At 43.2% G+C, this 13177-nt stretch overlaps 1 protein-coding gene across 2 annotated transcripts in view; it reads right to left on the bottom strand.

The window, feature by feature from the left end:
* Window positions 1-13177, bottom strand: part of KCNAB1 (potassium voltage-gated channel subfamily A member regulatory beta subunit 1) — a 332521-nt gene that overhangs the window by 294250 nt on the left and 25094 nt on the right. The gene's annotated exons all lie outside the window — the stretch shown is intronic.

Here is a 13177-nt window from a genome sequence, read left to right as displayed (position 1 = left end):
TTTTAACTCAGTATAAATATTCAGTCTGTCTATACCTTGTCTTTTCATAGATTTCATAGACGTTAGGGCTGGAAGGGACCTCGAAGATCATCAAGTCCAGCCCCCTGCCCCAGGGGCAGGAAGTCAGCTAGGGTCAAATGATCCCAGCAAGATAAGCATCCAAGTGTTTCTGGAATGAGTCCAGAGTAGGTGCCTGCACCACTTCTGGAGGGAGTCTATTCGATGTCTTGGGGGCTTGGATCGTAACAAATTTTTTTCTTATGTCCAACCTAAAATGGTCTTGTAGGAGTTTATGACAGTTGGTCCTTGTTTTAACTTGGGGCACTGTAGTGAACAGACTTTCTCCCAGATCCTGATGTACACCCCTTATGTACTTATAAGCAGCCACCAGCTCGGCCCTGAGCCTGTGTTTTTCCAGGCTGAAGAGTCCCATGGTTCACAGCCTCTCTTCATAAGGCCTATTCTCTTGTCCTCTGATCATGCGCATGGCTCTCCTCTGGACTCTCTCAAGCTTCTCGACATCCTTCTTGAATTGTGGAGCCCAGAATTGGATGCAGTACTCCAGCTGTAGCCTCACCAAAGCCGAGTCCAGTGGGAGGATAATATCCTGAGATTTGTTTGAAAAGCATCTTGAGATGCAAGCCAGGGTTTTGTTTGCTTTACCAGCTGCGACATCGAATTGGTGGCTCATGTTCATTTTGTGGTCAATCATGACCCCCAAGTCTCTTTCAGCAGTGGTGCTAGCAAGTGTAGCACTGCCGAGCCTATAAGTATGCTGCAGGTTTTTCCCCCCCCCCCGAGGTGGAGTACCTAACATTATTCGGTATTCAATGTCATCAGGTTTGTGTCCGCCCACTTACTAAGTTTATCCAAGTCAGCCTGGATCACTAGCCTGTCCTCAGATGCGGACACTATGCCCCAAAGTTTAGTGTCATTGGTGAACTTAGTGATGATCTGGTTGAGGATGGTTCTGCTTTGAGCAGGAGGTTGGATTAGATGACCTTCTGACATCCCTTTCAACCCTAATTTTCTATGATTCTGTGACGTAGTATCAGACATAACTGATTTAGGTTAAATCCATTTATTAAACTTCTGTCCCAGATCTCCTCCAGATTCAAATTAATTCACAGTCCCCCAGCATCCCAGGATGCTTTGCACCTCCCCAACAACCCTGCCTCTCACAGGGTGGACCGGCTAGCATTGGCCCAAGCTGTCAGCTCTAGCCAAGCATGAAGGTGTGCTTTAGTGCCCCCTGACTTCTGGCCTGGGCTGGTGCAGGCATATGGCTGAATTTCTAAAATCAAAAGCGAATGTTTGTTCACTTTCTTATCATTTCAATTTATGCAGCTTGGACTAACCTGTAACAATTGAATCAATTCAACCTCAGGCTTTTTGGCTATCTGTACTTAGCTTTAAAAAGCCAGAGGCAGAATTGATCTAAATGATGTGGTTTTCATTTGCCCTTGAGGGGGAGAAGGGAGGAGTGCAAATCTTAGACCAGGTTCTGCCGATTTCAAACCAGTCTATGCGTGCCAAATTTCTGTTCTATTATGGGTATAGACTGGTTTTGTGTGCTGAACTTCTGTTATGGGTTTAGACAAGTTTCCTATCACTTACACTAGTGAAACTGTAATGTCTATACCTGTCCCAAATAGTCATATCCCACCAGGGCAACAAAACTACACTTTCCCCAAACTCACCTCAGATATTAGAAACGGGGTGTGGGGGCCTCACTCCTGGCGTTTCAAAGAACACAGGACAGGGAAGCACCCCAGGGCTCCAGGGGAATATCAGATGTCCCGGTAAGGGCTGGTCATGTCTCTTACCACCCTGGTAGAAGCACAGATGGCAGTGGAGGAGCAGCAGATGCAGCTGATGCAACCTCAGCCACACTTTAGAAGCATGTACTTCATGCACATAGGCTGGCATGCCACAGCTTCCAGTATAATTGGAAGCCCAGCACCAGCTGGAAGAGAGAGCTGGCACAGCAGGGAGAGCTGGCACAGTGAGGAGGCAGCTGACAGAAAACTGGAAACCCAGGCACTTGGAGGAGTGCCCAGCAGCAGGTGCCCAGGATTGGGAGCCATAGACAAGGACCCACCACGGCAGGGGACAGAAAAGACGACAGACCTCAAGGTATGGGACGATATGACAGCGCCTGAGAGATTCAAACTGTGAGTTATGGAACTTCAATGGTTCCAAGTACTTTAAGCTCTTGATTATTGTTTCATTTCATTGGACAATTGGACAAAGAGAAGCCTCCTGTAAAAATATGTGCCTGAGACCTTCGGGTGGACCTGACTGCTCATCAGGTAATAGAGGATTTGTTTTTTTCCTTCTTCATTTCCATTTCTGTTTGCTTTTTTGGGAACATCTGGTTGGCACATGGATGGGGTAGGGAGAGGCAGGAGTCCCGTGAAGGTGGCTCACGGTCCCACACGGGTAGCCCCAGAACCACCAGGAGCCTTGTGCTTAATGAATAAGATCAAGACGTGGAAGGAAAGAACAGAAGGGTGGAGCATAGGCATGGGTACTTGTCGAGACCATGCTGTTGTCAAAGGTCAAGTCTGTGGAGAGCTCTGGCTCTCATGCCTAGAGGTATTGGACGTATTTGCAACATTGGATACAGGGGGATTCTGCAATTTTCAGATAAATATACAGCACTTGTTTCTAAATAGGTTTTAAAAGATTTCTAATACCAGCTTTTATTTTCCAATATCTTCAAAGTCGTCATAACTGGACTTACAATACCAAAGTAAGACGCAACCCTGGCTTTGTTAAAAGTACAAAAAATATTCATGCAACTGTATTATGTCACATCTAAAGTAGTTTGCTATATGAACATTTGGTTCACACACAATATCGTATAGTGGGGTTTCCATGTGTTTTTTTATCAACACTTGTTTGAGAGAATTTGCATAACATAATCATGAGGCCTCACATCAAATCTCAGATACATGTTGAGATAATACATGAGTGTCATGGAGTATACAGGTTATCTCCCTCCTTCTCATTTAGTGAGAGAAATATGAGAAAGACATTTAATTTCATAATCTTTCAGATATAATGAACCAAATGTTAACCTTAATTTTCTGTACACTCTATCAATCTAGGGCCTGTCAGTCATGTTTAGCTTGAAAGACAAACTTCTAAGGGACAATTTTGAATATGTTACTCAAAATTACAGTCAAAAGATATTGATTATCAACCACTGCATTAAGGCTGCATATTTATATGTAAAGGGCAGTGTTTAAACATTAGTATTAGCATAATGTGCTGACACAAGACATGTCTGCTATAAAACCTCAAGCATAACCCTTGGAATATGTTTGGATCTTCATACCAAAACAAAATGAAACACACACTTTATTCTACGGGTGTGCAAAGCTTTGGTCACTGATTTGATTTGGAGGATTCCAATTCAGTGGCCTAATCTCCCGATTGACTCACGAGACCCATTAATCTCTCTGAATCAAATTAGAAGCCTCCAAATCAGTTCAGAGAGATTTGAGGATTCGGCCATAGACGCAGCTTAATATGTTTTTTTCTACGTACCTCGAGGTACCAGGCATGGCTCGTGAATGCTGAGATGGTGGGGTGGATGAAGTGTCCCACAGAAGTGCGGGGAGGGGAGGGGAAGAGACTCAGCAGAGGACCCAGACTCAGCGGCAGACCGTGCACTCAGCGGCGGACCCAGAAATGCCTACCACAGAGAGCACAAGGGATCCCCTCTCCTTCCCCCCAGCTCAGCGACTGGTGCCTCCTGGGTCTGGGGGGGCACCTGGGGTTCCCCTGTGACCAACTGCTGAGCCGTGGGGTGTGGAGGGGGTCCCCCGTGTGCTTGGCGGTGGACCTGGAAATGGACTGGAACTACTTCCAGTCCGCTTCTGTGTCCATCACTGAGCACACAAGGGGCCCTCTGCACTCTCATGGGACACTCCCTTTGCCCCACCATCTCAGCATTCATGAATCGTGCCTGGTACCTCAAGGTACCTAGAAAAAACATATAAATCTGTGCCTATGGCTGAATCGCTGAGTTTCTGAATCAGAATCGAATCTTCAGATTCAGATCAAAAGAACTCAAACAGTGATCCAAATCAGTGAATCAAATCACTGCCCCCCAAATCGGGCCAAATCCGAATTGGATACTGCCTGCTTCACACAGCCCTGCTGAATACCCTACTCGGTAGCCACTACATACAAAGAACTCAAATTCATTTTAATAGAGACTTTGATTTTCAATAGGTTGTTACAGGTCTTTCTTCCCAGTTCCTGTGTCTGCCTGTTAGAATCCTTCCCTCAGTGTCACTGCGTTTCTGCCTAAGATGTTTCCTCTTAATTAATTTTAGAAGGTTGTTGATGAGCAAGTGTGATGAGCTGTCTCTGTGGTACACCTCTATACTGTTTACGTGGGAATAAGGCTATTGAGCATGGGTCTCCTACATGGCAGTAAAGACTGAACACAAGCTCTAGTCCTACAAAACACACTTAATTATCCACATTCCTCTATCTAGTAGGACAGGAAGCTTTATCAGGCACAAGTTTTGGAGGCTGTACAGATTATTCTTACCTGTTCAAAGCCTTGGTTAATAGAGCTTCCTCTAGTCAGTCAGTCACTTTTATAGCAATGGCTGTTGAATTTAAGCTGTTCCAAAAACCCACATACTAGCAATAATTCTTCTTTCCCCTGAATTTTTTATATTCTCATAAAAATAGTTTGAGAAATATTTTTAATAAATTCAAATGCCACAAGACACTGGTGTCAACTTGATGAGCGAAGGATGATGTGTGTCTTTTGTGGCATGGAGTGAAGTTGCTATGGTAATGACTCATTGCAAAATATCAGAATAATTGCTTTGGGACACTTGCACTGAATGTTTTGGCACTGACTCACTCCCAGCTAGTCCAACACATGAAGAGGGGAGTGTTCACAGTTTAAACTCGTACTGTCCAAGATCTTTTTAAATATCTAGGGTCTCCATATTTATCTTCAGGCCTGCTTTCTGTCTTCTTCCTACTTGCCACTTCTAGAACTACACAATGGTTAAGTTTCCAATCTGGGAAATGGATGGGAAGGAGAAAATTAGAATTAGCCTTGAATATTCTCAATAATATTTTGTATATTCTTGAAAATCCACAAGGCACAAAATGCCTTTCATTTATCATTTTCTAATCGTTACTATTTTATTAGCTAGATGTTCTTGTAGACAAGGTATGCAGCAATGTCTACTAAGTAATGGAGTTGCATTACTAAAATATTTTCACATTAGCAAGTCATCTATACCATCTTAAGCATGGATGGTCTTGTCATCTTGATGGACTGTACTCCTTGAATGGCTAGGCATATACACACAGTGACAGTGAAGTTCAGAGATGCTACTCCTATCTGAAACAGCTCCCCGTTCTGTCACTTTACTTAAACTGAGTAGCGGTTTATTTTACTGCTAGTTTCACTGATTCCAGTGGAACTAATGAGGGAGCAAAGTGCTACTCCACATGAGTAAAGCTGGAAAAAATGGGTCTTATAAAACTAGTAATTTCCTAATGAAATACCAGCACCACTTGGAACTGAACTAATGAGATGCCTAGTCTATATTTCCTCTGTACCATGCAAGGAAAGGAATAGAGATCATCTTTGTTTAGTGACATTCATCATGATGATTTATCATGATGTGCCACAAATCAAGTTCTCATAGGTAATAAGTGCCATTAGTAAGCCATACACTTAGTATTCAAGGATACTGAAAGAGGCAAGTACATTTTGTGATCACAGAGAAAGTGGAATGATAGAATCAGGAAGGATCTGGATTGCTGACTCTGTGTCTGACAACAGGCTTAAGCTTGCCTTTTTTAAGGTAAAACTTCCATTAAAGATGACAGAAATTTTGATTGAAGGAGGACTGCAGGAAAAGTTCCATATAGCTGCTTCTTCTCTCTCTCATTTTTGTATCCATGGTTCTCTATTTATTCCCACATAATCCCATGGTTCTCTATTTAGTCCCATTTATCATGCTTTACATCAGCTAGGGTGACATCCTGGCCCTCACAGTCAAAAGGGAAAAAATTCCATTGACTTCAGCTGAGCTCGAATTTCACCCCAATGGATCATTGGTGCAGAATATGCATAGCATATAGCTACCACATTCACAGGCCAGACCCTCAGTGGGTCCAAATCAGCATAGGTCTAGTCAAGTCAATGATGCTATGCTCCTTTATATAAGGCTAGGATCCAGTTCCAAGGCTAATGCTTGGATCTTTATACAGCATTCCCAATATATCTCTAAAACATTTGCACATTGAATCTCTGGGCTCAGACCTGGTATCTCAGATGGAGACTTTCTTTCACTTAACTGAAAATTAGTTTTCTTCAGAACATTTTTCACAAATTACCTTTTTTTAACAAAAGTCTAAAAGATAAACCTGAATTTTGTCAAAAGCACTCATGGCAATACTTTTTAAATATCTCAAACTATGTACTTTTTAAACATCTCAAACTATGTACTGCACTAGTAATCAAGTTACCATAATGCTAGTTGTACATTAAACCTTTTCTTCCATCCATTTAAGTATTAGATTAATGCTGCTTTGCAGTGCTAAACTGGAAAAACAGTGATGGGTAAAATGAAGAATTCAAGAGATGTGAACCACATGGAATAATTTTTTAGCAACTATTTTGCTTTATAGTTTAGAAACCCCCCCCCCAAGTATTTCTTCCATGTCAGCAAACAGCTGAGGTCTCATACATTTTGTAATGCTGTAAATACAGACAGGAGAAATGGCTAGGCCTACTGAATAGGTTAGAGATAGACTATACTGTTCTACTTCACCAAGAGATTTCTAAAGGAAGACTATATGCTGATCAATGGTGATCTGTATCCTACTACACTATTCAGTATATTCCTTCCTTTTCTTGATCACTTTCTGAAAAGTGCATGGATCTTCATTTCCCTCAATTTCATCTTTCCATCCCAGATGCCAGCAATAGTTAAAGAAAAGCCATTGGCTCATACTACTGGGTACTGGTCCTAATGCACAATGGAATGCAAGTGGTCTTCACATTAGAATTTAACATGAGAGAAAGCATGCAAGCAAGCTGCTTTTAGCTTGGTGATATCAAACTACAGTAATGTATGAGTTAGAAGAGGCAAATCCTGTGCATATTCCTGTGGCCGCACAGACATCCTTAACAGCATTTAAACCCCCCTGAAGAAGATACAGCTTACCTGAGAATGGCAGAACTGCGTGGCTATCTAGCAGCTTTATGAAATCTTGAAGGTGATTTTGGCTGCATTTCTGTGTAAGGATCCCTCTGTATTTGATTATTTTGGTGAGATGTAATTAATCTACCATTAGTAATTATGATGTAGATGCTCCCCTATATCAAGCTCAGTGCTGTTTCCTTGACAGTCATGTTACACCAGACACATTTTATCATGTTTCATCAGTATACACTAGTGAGAGCCACAACCTGGATCCTAAATCTCTGACAAGTCTGTTGCTAGGTTTTGCAGCTCCATACAGAAGCAAATTAGACACTGTCCACTAAATGTGGATAAAGCAAATGAGATATGATTCCAAGGTATCACATGTTTTTGTATTTAAAATGCAGAGCTCTCCACAGAAATTTTTGGGGCGTGGAAGAAGTGGGAGATGCAACTGGATGGAGCAGTTTTGCATTTCAGCTCATACAAAGGAACTGGCAGCAACATGGAAAACCTAAGGCTTTGTAAAGTTTGGGATTCTTTTCTTCCCTTGTTATCTTGGGTAGTGTCAGAGGAAAACTTGACTCTGTGCCAGAGAGGCCTGAATATTTCATTCCCCATGCCTGGTCCTTTAAATAACATGCAAGTCCCCTACTGCATGTTGTCCCAATTGTGATGTTTCTGCTAAAATAGCCAGCAAATGTGACATGCAAGCTAATCATATTAATCTCCATTTTACCTGATGAATGGAAGGAGCTTACACTGCCCAGACCTGCAGTATTAAACTGTTCTCTACAGTCAGCTCACATTTTGAAGATCACCTCTGCAACTACAAGTGCATTTACAGCTTTGAGCCAACAGCTAAGTTTTGAAGCACAATTATGTAGCAGCTTTTTAAAAGGAGCCATCAGAAAATGATTGCTGATTCACATAAGAAGATAAATTAAATATAGGACCTGGCACATTATTAAATATTATACTGCATTTTGATTCAGAACAACAATGTAATTAAATAGATTCTTTTCAAACTACTTTTTTTCCTTCAAATCAACACTCATAACTAGTGACCTACTTTATTTGTGATTTCACAGAAATCATGAAATCCTCAATTGTCTGTAAAATTAACTTTAAAAAAACTTAATAAAATAAAATTCTGGCTCCCCAGTGGGAACGAGCAGTCCTTGCTGCCTCACAGCCTTCCTAGGAGGAGAATGTGCCAGCTGGCAGGTTGTCCCTCCCCGGGGCCTCTCTGCCAATCAGCAGTGAGGGGCAGGGCTGCACAAAGGGAAGCCAACAGCCAAAATAGTGGCCACCCTCTCATCCCACCTCCCCCTGGCTCCTTTCTGCCAATCAGGGCCTAGGGACAGTATAACTGGGAAATGTCTGCAAAAGTCAGCTCTTCATGCCGTGACCAAAACATGAAAATTATATTGTCTCACTGCAAATTAAGTAGGTCTTTAATCATAACTTTCTATTGTAAAGCATGACTGTTTTGATTGCCTTATTATTTCTCTCCTGATCTCCTGACCTTCCATTTTTCTCATAGGATTGAAAAATGCAGGGAAGAAAAATAAATCCAAAATTAATCCAAAAGAATATTTAATAATTTAATAGATTTCATAGACATTAAGGCTGGAAGGGACCTTGGAAGGGGCAGGAAGTCAGCTGGCATTACAGGATCCCAGCAAGATAAATGTCCATTTGACTCTTAAAGGAGTCCAAAGTAGGTGCTTGCACTACCTCTTGCGGCAGTCTATTCCAGGCCTTGGGGGTTTGGACTGTAAAGAAGTTCTTCTTTATGTCCAGCCTCAAACGGCCTTGGAAGAATTTCTGTCTGTTTGACTTTGTCATCCCATGGGGTGCTTTGGTGAACAGGCATTCCCCCAGAACCTGCTGTACACCCCTTATATACTGATAGTCGGCCACCGGGTCCCCCTGAGCCTGCACTTTTCCAAGATGAAGAGTCCCATAGCTCTCAGCCGCTCATCATAAGGCCTGTTTTCCTGCCCTCTGATCATGTGCCTTGCTCTCCTCTGGACTCTCTCAAGGTTCTCCACATCCTTTTTAAATTGTCGAGCACAGAATTGGATACAGTACCACATCTGTGGCCTCACCAAGTCTGAGTACAGCAGGAGGATGATATCCTGGGATTTGCTACAGAAGCATCTATGGATTCAAGCCAGAGTTTTGCTCACTTTGCCAGCTGCAACATCACACTGATGGTTCATATTCATCTTGTAGTCAATCATGACCCCCAAATCCCTTTCGGCCATGGTGCTAGCAAGCGTAGCACTGCCGAGTCTATAAGCATGCTGCAGGTTTTCCTTCCCAAGGTGGAGTACCTTGCATTTTTTACTGTTGAAGGCCATCAGGTTTTCATCCACCCATTTTCCGAGCCTGTCAAGGTTGGCTTGGATTACTATCCTGTCCTCGGGTGTGGACGCTTTACCCCAAAATTTGCTGTTATCAGCGAACTTGGACAGTCCACTTCTGACACCAATGTCCACATCATAAATGAAGATGTTGAAAAGAACAGGCCCAAGGACGGAGCCTTGGGGAACCCCATTGGTCATGGCACACCACAATGACTGACTTCTGTCAACTACCACTCTTTGGGTCTGACCTCGAAGCCAAATCCCCAGCCAGCAGACTGTGGTGTAGCCGAGGCCGCAGTTGGCCAGTTTTACTATAAGACAATCATAGGATACCAGATTGAAAGCTTTTTTAAAGTAGAGATATCTGATGTCAATCTCTTCTTCCTTGTCCAGGTGATATGTCACCTGGTTGTAGAAGGAGATGAGACTGGCCAGGCAAGACCTACCCACAAAAAACCCATGCTGGTTATCCCTCAGGAAATTGCCTTCAGCTACTTTGTCAAGAATGGTCTCTTTGTTTTTCTTCAAGATCTTTCCCAGGATAGAGGAGAGGCTGATGGACCTGTAGCTCCCCAGATCTACTTTCCTTCCCTTCTCAAAGATAGGCACCACAGTGACCTTCTTTCACTCTTTGGGCACTTTGCCTGAGCACCACAACTTCTTGAAGATCCATGCCAGTGGCAGAGCTATGATGCTTGCCAACTCCTTAAATACCCTGGGGTATAAGCTGTCTGGGCCAGCTAACTTGAAGGTGTCTAGCCTCTCAAGGTGTTCCTTCACATAGTCAACACTGATGAAGGGTAACAGTTCTCCCTCGCTCTGGCTGTCCCGTACCATATTGAGCAGAGCAGAGCCGTCCTTTGGGGCTGGTGAAAAACCAGCGCAAAATTCTCCATTAAGCAGGCTGGCTTTTTCCTGGGCGTCAGTTGTCAGTTGACTAATATGGCTTAGCTGGGGTCCAACGTTACCCTTGCTTTTCCTCTGGCTCCTAGAAAAGGACTTTTTATTGTCCTTGATACGTGTAGCCAGCTGGAGTTCAGTTGCAGTCTTGGCTTTCCTGGTTTGCTCCCTACAGGTCCGGACCAATGCAGAGTACTCCTACTCTGGGGTGGATCTAGCCTTCCATCCTTTATAGGTCTTTCTTTTTAGATGCAGGAGGTCCACTAGTTTTCTGCCGTGCCAAGAGGGCTGCTGTGCCCTTTTGCTGCCTTTCCTCCGAGATGGGATAGATATTGCTTGAGCTTTCAGGATCACTCCCTTAAGGAGCAACCACTCTTCTTGAACTCCCCTCCCCTTTGGGTTGTGGTCCCTTAGGGCCTCACTAACAAGCCTCCTGAGCTTGTCAAAGTCAGCTTTCCTGAAGTCGAGGACTTCTGCTTTGCTGACTGACTTGCCTGCTTTACGGCAGATGGTGAAGGTGACCAGCTCATGGTCTCTGTCTCCCAACTTCCCTTCTATCATTAGGCTGCTGATTAAGTCATCCCCAGTTGCCAGTACTAGGTCAAGCAGTGCTTTGCCTCTCATCAGTCCATAGACTTCTTGAGTCAGATACAGCTCATCCATACACATGAGGAAGCTTTGCGACCATTTGGATGTGGCTGAGTGCTCTTCCCACGAGATATCAGGGTAGTTGAAATCTCCCATGACAACCATGCACCAGGAGCATGCATCCTCAGCTAGTTCCCTGGCAAATTCCTGGTCAAGCTGTTGATCCTGGCTAGGAGGTCTGTAGTAGACTCCCACCATTGTGTCCCTTGTGCCTTGTTCACCACGGATTTTGACCCAGAGAGTCTCCTGGACTGGACTAAACACCTCCTAAGTTTGTTTTTTTTTAAGGTCTAATAAAACATGTGGCAGGCAACTTTATCACAACTGCAACCCAAACCTCTTGAGATAAGGAGGCCCAGTGTTTTTTTTGGAACAGCATCAAACTTGAAGCACTGGCAAGGCAGGAAAAGAGTCTCTGAGCCAACATTGGGGAATACCTATTGTGTGTGTGACCAAACAACTTCAGCATAAACTCAGTGCTGAACAGTTTGGTTCTATTGGGACCTAGGTGATTATGTGTACGCGCAGCCACCAAAACATGGGCTTCTATAAGACCTCATTAGCAAAAACTAAGATGCCAGGAAAATAGCTTAGATACTGACAGAATTAAGCAAGGGACTAAAGAGCTTCTGTATCATCTAAAAGTTCAACATTAGGCATTTAAAGCAGTTTTTAGGTGCCTATGTCCCTCTTGTAAATTTTGTCTTATGTACATCTATCAGCACATCACTGACCCTTGCCCCCTGCGCTCCTTAGTGCAGTCATGGAGATTAAAGCTTCTAGCTCTGTAGGTGCCCTATACAGAAGTTCCTCATGCTAAGTAAGTACTAAATCCTTAAATGTTGTGATTAGTGGTGAACCTCAGTGGTTTTCCTGTCAGAAAGATAAAGCCAGATGAGCTAAGTCTTTGGAAGCCATTTCAGGGGCATAAAGTTTTCTGCATATTTTTACAAATACAGTAAAATTCCCTTGTCAGTAGCAATGCTTCCTACAGCACTAAGTATGTCCACAGAGGAATTACTAAATTGCTGGCAAGTCAAAGGGACTGGTAACTTTTGTTACAGTCAGCTAGTGCTGCCTTCCAATTTCTGAAGATAGATTATCACTGTAAGTCTTCCATGACACTCTGGGGATAGTTGTGCCTCATTTGAAAAGAGAGGCAGTTTGTATGCCATGCTGTACTGGATCCAGGTAACTAGAATTCTTTTCGCCATAAAAAAGAGAGGTAATTAGAGTAGGCTTCTTTCAAAATTATATGAAATAGTGAAATCATTTTACAAACATATGTACTAATATAGCCATCCCTGTGTCTGATAATACATTCACTAATCCATGCCACTCAGTACTGTGATTTATTTCTCCCCGAATTGGAACCTATCCTGAAAATATATAATTAAGCTAGTTTGACAGGCGTATTCAATGAGCCTAATGAACTGGAAACATTTTCATGCTGAATATTAGAACACTGCTAAAATAATGTGCAGTCTATCACAAACCGTACAGTGGACACAAGACGACTATTGGATCATAATTTGATACTTAAGAGAACTTCCTGAGAGGCAGATGCATGCTTTGTTTCTTGAACTTCAAGAAGAGAGCAAATATTTAACTGTAAGAACTGGCTGGAACATTTTAACCAGATTTCATTTTGATGAAAAATCCAGTTGTGTCAAAACTGAAACTTTTCTTGGAAACAAAAATTGGTCTGGCAATGTGGGGGTGAGGAGGAGGAGGAGATTGACATTGCTAATCTGCCAGATTTGGGGCAATCTGAGATAAAGAACTGCTCTGTCAGGCAGAGATTGGACTCAAATCCAAAACTCATGTTTAGAAGTCTACCTAATTTAAGGAGGTGGCTGGCTGATTTCACGGGGAGATTGTGGGGTTGGCTGCCATATTCATGGGCCGATCACAACAGGCCTCCCATGCCTCCGATTGGCTGAGGGGCCCCGGTGGCCACACCTCTCATGTCTGATTGGCTGTAAGGGTGGAGAGGGGCAGGGCTACTTGACAAGTAACCCTCTCAGGCAATCAATGGTAAGGGAGGGGGCA

This window comes from Gavialis gangeticus, unplaced genomic scaffold (genome assembly GCF_001723915.1).
Source record: "Gavialis gangeticus isolate Ggan-Ray unplaced genomic scaffold, GavGan_comp1, whole genome shotgun sequence".
Taxonomy (NCBI): Eukaryota; Metazoa; Chordata; order Crocodylia; family Gavialidae; genus Gavialis; species Gavialis gangeticus.
Note: the sequence above shows the minus strand (reverse complement) of the source record. Positions and strands in the feature narration are given on the sequence as shown.